Here is a 6,768-nt window from a genome sequence, read left to right as displayed (position 1 = left end):
TGAACTGCTAATACTGCACTACAAGACATGCTAGCCGCTAAGGTAATGTGTATTAACTAGAGCGGTCTTATTACTTTAGTGGTGAAGATTTATTTTCTTTAAGAATTAGCCCCCATGGCAAGTGCTGCTCTGCACGGGAAAGCTGCCTTCTACTCCTCTGACCCTGTACGCATCTGCATCATCCCCCTAATTTAATAGCTCTTGACTTTCAGAAAATATTTTAGTGGGCGATTTCATGGAAATGCCCTACAAAGTTACACTGAAAGATATTAACAAGCCCAGTAACAAGGCATGGCGTTCTCCTTTTTTTGTGGTGTATTTTATCAGATACTTCTGCAATGCCTAATATCTGCTTTATATCTTTTATTTTATTTTGCCTTTGCTACACCCTTGCTGATGTCAATAGAGAGAAAAATCAGACCATAAGATGGAAACTCATCATGGAAAGCTGAATTTGTGTCATTAATTTTATGTGATCAGCTTCCGTTTCATATTCACAGCCTTTGAGAAAAAAATTTACTATGCTATTAAATTCTGTTCTTAAAACATGATTTAAACTTTTGGTCTAACAATGGATTTAAAATAAACTTAGGAGAGAACACCAAGGAAATATGCATTTTGATGCTGGGCTACAGAAATGGAAAAGTTTGCTCTTGCAACTACTAAAAATGGATACAATCATACATTCTCCTGTATGCATGCATGGGAACAACCGCACTGGCTGATACTGGTGAGAAGGCACACTCTTTTTACCATGTCCCAGACTATATCTGCTTTGGAAAGAGCCCAGGGTGATGCAAGCCCAAGAGTAACAAACATGAGGTAGACAAGGAAATTAATACTGAAACGGCCCAATAAATTTTTCTCCTGAGAAGATTCTGGAGGGACAGTTTGACCACTTGAGGCTCAGTCACAGATTCAGCTGGTGGCTCCTCTGACTACATGTTGCCTAAGACAACCAGCCACTTTTGTTTCTGCATCCAAGAAATGGCTTTCATTGGCTAAGATGACATTTTAACCTTTGGAGATTTGGACTGCAAGCTATGTCTTGCACTAAAGGTCCTGATGTTTGTGAACAGAGATAAAGGAAGACTTCCCTGCCTCATGAAGCATTTGGATGCACTGCCAAAAAGCAAATCTCACAGCCTGATGTTAGCAACAGGCTCTGAGGAACAGCCGGCTCTCGATGACAGTGATATCTCTTACATGGACCGTGATACAAAGCACCCAAGCAGAAAGCTAGAGACAAAAGAGCATTTGTGAAGCAAAGGTCTGATCTTTTAACGTATTTCTCGGGTACTGCTGCTGTAGAACATCTTTGAAACAGGTCCAGTGTAGCCTACAGTCTTCCCATGTGCTTTTCAAATGGTGCCTGTGATAAACAAGTGATCATCTTGTAAGTTATATTGCCCGGGTCGAAAGCCCATAAGAGTCTCTGAAAAGGAAATCAAGCCAGGTCAAAAATAACACGTGAGGTGCTGTAATTATTTTTTTAACCCATTTTTCATCTATTGTATTTTATAAATATGAAAATGTTCACAGTTTCACTTGTGAATGGCCTGCGTTTCACTTTGTGGTGCAGGTCAAAAGTGGACAGCAGCAAATTTTTAAATGACCATAAGCTCAGTACCTCAAGCTCTGGTAGGAAACAGACAGACCCGATAAGCTCTGAGGATATAGATTTCCTTCTGAGCACAGGATAACTGAAATCACTACCACCACTATCCTGTTGAAAAGTGGTCTGATTTCAGAAGAGTGGTAGTTCTTGCACATAGTGATCAATTTCTAACTATATATGTTATCCACATGAAATACCATCAGGCACTCCAAGGTATTGTGTCAGAAAGGTGGAAACAAAAAAAAAAGTGAAGGAATTCTCCAGGACGATGAGATCAATCCTGCAAATTCAAAGGAGTTTTTCGTCCCCCTCTAGTTTGCCCTGGTGAGACCCCTGGAGTACTGGCTCCCTGGTTCAAGAATGATGATGAACTACTGGATTGAGGCCAGAGGAGGGCAACAAAGATGATGGGGGCAGGATCATCTCCCCTATGAGGAAAGGTTGGGGGAGCTGGGCTTGTTCAGCCTGGAGAAGACTGAATGGTGATCTCATCAACACATACAAATATCTTAAGGGTGGAAGTCACGAGGACAGAGCCAGACTCTGTGAAGTTACAGAGACCACATAAAATGTCTTAGATATCCTTTGAGAGTTCAGAGAGCAGAATGTGTCCATTAGCTGATAGATTTCTAATTAGCTCAATTGAGGCATGTATATGAAAATTAACGTTTATGTGTAAAATAAAAAGAAGAAAAACAAGATCTTCTTTTGAGGTTCCACATTCTGGAAGTATGAGAGGGAATGAAATGAGAAAGGATTACTTTTTCTTTCTAGCAGTGACTGTTGGTCTGTAAATGATCGGACTCATTCTTGATCATGGAAACAAGGCCACTGCTGTGTCTGGACTTTGTTGCCCCTTCTAATAGCACACGTCATGCAAAGACTGTAATTCGGTCAGAACTGCAGAACTGAGGTCAAATTTGCCTCTGTCAGCTGTTGGGAAACCTGCGGATACTTGGGGTAAAATAGATGCCATCATCTTTCATGCTGCAAATGCTTCCCTGAGAGTAATTAGGGGCCTATCCCACTGGGAAAGTACTGAGTTTTGCATTGATCTCTGTCAACCAAAGGGTGTGTTGTCAAAGCAATGATTTTCTTCATCTGCATAAGGCTTAATTAGTGGCAAAAACCTCTTTTACATGCATGACCACGTTTCACATTGATTCATTTGCTGGTGGCTCATTACATCTGCCTAGGGAAGAGGTCTTATGAATATATAAAAATACCTGCAGGGAGGATGCAGAGAGGATGGAGACAGGTCCTGTCCAGTGGTGCCCAGTGATGTGACCAGAGGCAATGGGCACAAATTGAATCAAAAGAGGTTCTCCTAAACATCAGAATATGCTTCTGAGGATGACCAAGCACAGGAGAAGGTTGCCCAGAGTGATAGTGGAGTGTCCATCCTTGGAGATATTCATACAAAATCTGGACATGGTCCTGTGTTACTAGCACTGGGTGGTCCTGATTAAGCAGGAGGGTTGGACAAGACGGCCTCCAGAGATGTCTTTCCTTTCTCAAACATTCAGCTCTTGGCTCAGGGCTCTTAGAAAAATCTGTGTCGTACCTCTATACTGCTGCACGTAATAAGTACGTACATCATGTAACAGGAGGGCAGAGGAAGACAAGAAGTCATGTAGTAGTGTTGTGTACAGAACCTACAAAGAATCTATACAATATTATTGTGCTGCTTAACACTATTTGCCTGTCAACAACAGTAAAGGATGGATCTCTGGGGACCTTCCAATACAGCTAAACTCTTTAAAACCCAGCAAGTATCCCTGTCTCTGAGTGCTGCCTGGGAAGATTTCAGGGAGTTTAGGTGATATTATGATGAAAGACAGTGAATCAGAAGGACCCATGATTTAGCCATAAATTGTCCATATCACTAAATCAATACTCATTAAATCACAACAGTAAGTTCAAAGAACAAATCATAAGAGAGAAAGAGAATTCAAAGGTCACCACAGGGTGGAGAAGGATGTTTTCTGCCTGGGCTTTAGCAATGCCTTTGACATTGTCTCCAACAGCATTCTCCTAGAGAATCTGCTGGCTCATGCCTCGTGTGGGGATGATCTTTCCTGAGAAAAAAACTGGCTGTATGGCCGAGTCCAGAGAGTTTTGGTCAATGGAGCTCAGGCTCTTCTTTCAAGTAACTAGCAACAGGAGGTGGGGAAATGGCCTCAAGTTGCATCAGGGGAGGTATAAATTAGATATAAGGTACTGAAAGAGAGGTCAAGCATTGAAAGAGGATGGTCAGAGAGGTCGTGGAGTCACCATCTCTGGAGGTGTTAAAAACCGTGTTGATATGGTACTTTGAGACATGGATTAATAGGCATAGTAGTGTTGTGTTGATGGTTGGAATTGATGATCTTGGAGGTGTTTTCCAACTTTAATGATTGTATGTTTGATTCTACAAAAGGTAAATATATTCACCAGCAGAAATGCCTAGTCTTCTGCAGACTGGATTTTTTTAAAAGAACATTAATATTGGCGCAATCACATTTTATTCATTGTAGCACATCACAGATATTCTTTGTCCATTTTTCCTTGTTAGTCGTTACCTATCTTTAATATGCGTTCTTGTGTCTTGATGACAAATATAAGTCAGGCAGATGAAAAACACCACCATTAGGTATTCTGAAGAGTATAGGACAAGCAGCATTTTCAACATTTCCGCAGTCATTTTCATTAGATTTACATGGAAGCTTAATCAAAGTAAATAGCAGTTTTTCTGCATTTGAAACTTCCCATGTCTCAGCAAGGAGTTACTTCTTCGGTGCATGTCCAAGATCAACTTCAAACGAATAGCTGTGTGTAGTCATCAGCACATCTCTGATAACAAAGTCTGACACTGATAGTTATGTAAGGAAATGTGCCAGTGGAATAAAAAATAAACATTTGATTTTGGGGATTGCCCAAATATAACGAGAATTACTTATCAACCAATATCCCAGAAGTACATTTCTGTAGTAATGTTGTAAGGAATCTACACTCTTTTATGTACTTACCTGAGACAGTTATAGAATAATTTTGAAGTTTAAGACTTGCTGGTTTTTTTTGGAAAACTGTTACTGCAGTACATTGCACTAATTCTACTCCCTTGTTAAAAGCCTGACATTAGTTTAACAGGGAGAAAAGGTAAGGAAAACTCATATAAAATTTTCTGTGACTCCTTTTTTAATTATTTGGGAAAATTTTGTGCAGTTTATAGGATGCTTTTGGTAAGCATAAAAAACATATCCACATAACGCAACACTAGTTTATCTGTACACTTTTTTCATGAGAACACATGCAAACCAATTATGATCATTATAAGGCAAAGCTAGAGTAATGCAGATTGTATAGCTGGAAAAAGGAACATTATGCTTTCCTCCTGCTGGCTACTGAAATGGTTACTGTTATAGTAACAAGGACATGAGACAAGTCAGGGTGTGAGGAATTGAAAGGAGATTTAGGGCTAAGTCCTAAAGAAAGAACGTGGAATACATATGTCAAGGGATTTAAGTGATTGTGCTGTCAGCTATTCCTTTTTTAACAAAAAGTGCCCTGTGTTTTTTACGAATACCTCTTGAACCATTTTCTTCAGCACTGACTCATTCCAGAGTCAATATTCCTCGAATACAGCCTACAGGTAATCTCTGCGCTGCCCGTGCTCTCTGCTCCCAAGAGCAACTTGGGCCCAGCCAGCCAGGTGGCAGGATTCATGCACAAGACACATCCTAGAGGTCTCCTCATTTCTTGACAGAGATGTGACTGCTGGAGAGAAAGAAATACCATGAGTAAAAGCAGATCTCTTGTTCAGATGCATTGACGTTTCGTCTACAGTAGGATAGCCAAATTTCTGTTGTTGAAAAAGGAAAGTAAAAAAGGGACTGAACATGACATGTGACGTTGGAGAAGTACCCGTCACGTCAGTGGCTTGCTTCCACCAGGGAAAAAAAAACATTTTTCCTCCTGAGTTATCTTTTGAATTGTAAGAGTTTTTTCCCTGGAAGGAGAACATTCCATATGTGGAGTCTTTCAATGAAGTGTACTTCTTACTTATTTGTTTCTCCTGTCTTGAATTACATTATCCATTATTATTTGTGTTATCTGTTTTCCATCCAAGTTAGTTACACTAGTTTGCTGCAAAGATATTCTTTTCAAGGAAAAAATTCCTGAAAGGACACCTTGCTTCTCAGGGGACACCTTCCCCAGCGTCAGCAAAGATTGGTCTGCATAGAGAAAGCATTTACATTTTACTGTAGATGACGAAGTGCTCATTGTCTTTCGTGTCAGCAGCAATTTTCAGTAAAATCTATTTGGACACCACATTCTGTCAAAACAGTAGTTTTTTGATGGACTGCGACTTTTCAGTCCAGAATTCTCTGTTATCCCCTTACCAGAAGGCACCTACATACGTGACTTCATTATTTTATGTTTTGTGTCTTTGACCCCAAGTCCTACTTCATCCAGTGGTATCCATACGTGGTCTACAGAAGTGTAAGTAAGATCCCATCATCGCAGGCTTCTGATTCCATTTTGATCCTTCTGGCAAAGTAGTTGGAGAGCTCAGTCCACCTGTAGAAATATCTATGTGCCAGCTAAGAAGAAACCATTACAAAAAGAACAAACGTATCCATAAGGTTAAATTTCAACCATATTTGTCATTCAGCATGAGAAGCACTCATGTATATGGAACATAAAAAGAAAGCTTGTCTATCCATAGCTTTCAGGTTACATCGGCTTTTTGAAAATTTTTACAAAGCCACATCCTGCAAGAAAGATTTGGTGTCTAAGTATTGCCTGAATCATCTTAAACCAGCTTTTGCATCCACTTCCCTAACAACGTATGTATTTTTCCTTAACACACTCATATCTTTTGGTCTTTATCATTTATGGATTCTTGTTTCTAAAGTGTAACACTCGTCCGTAATGAACAACAGGAAGGGAAGCGTTTTCTCTGTTGCCCTGAAAACCTTCAGACTTTAGTGTTAACAACAAGAAGGCTCACAATCCTCATTCCTCTGCTTATAAAAAAGCTTTTTTCAGCTTTAACTGCAGATCTAGGGTGCTTTAAAGGACGGTTTCCCTTCTGTGTTTTAATACTGGAAAACCTACAGGAGGAAGGCACTTCACCCATGAGCTAAATACCTGCAATCACACTCTTT

Source organism: Egretta garzetta, unplaced genomic scaffold (genome assembly GCF_000687185.1).
Source record: "Egretta garzetta isolate BGI_Z169 unplaced genomic scaffold, ASM68718v1 scaffold108, whole genome shotgun sequence".
NCBI classification, from domain to species: Eukaryota; Metazoa; Chordata; class Aves; order Pelecaniformes; family Ardeidae; genus Egretta; species Egretta garzetta.
The sequence above is the reverse complement of the archived record's forward strand: the minus strand, read 5'-3'. Positions refer to the sequence as shown.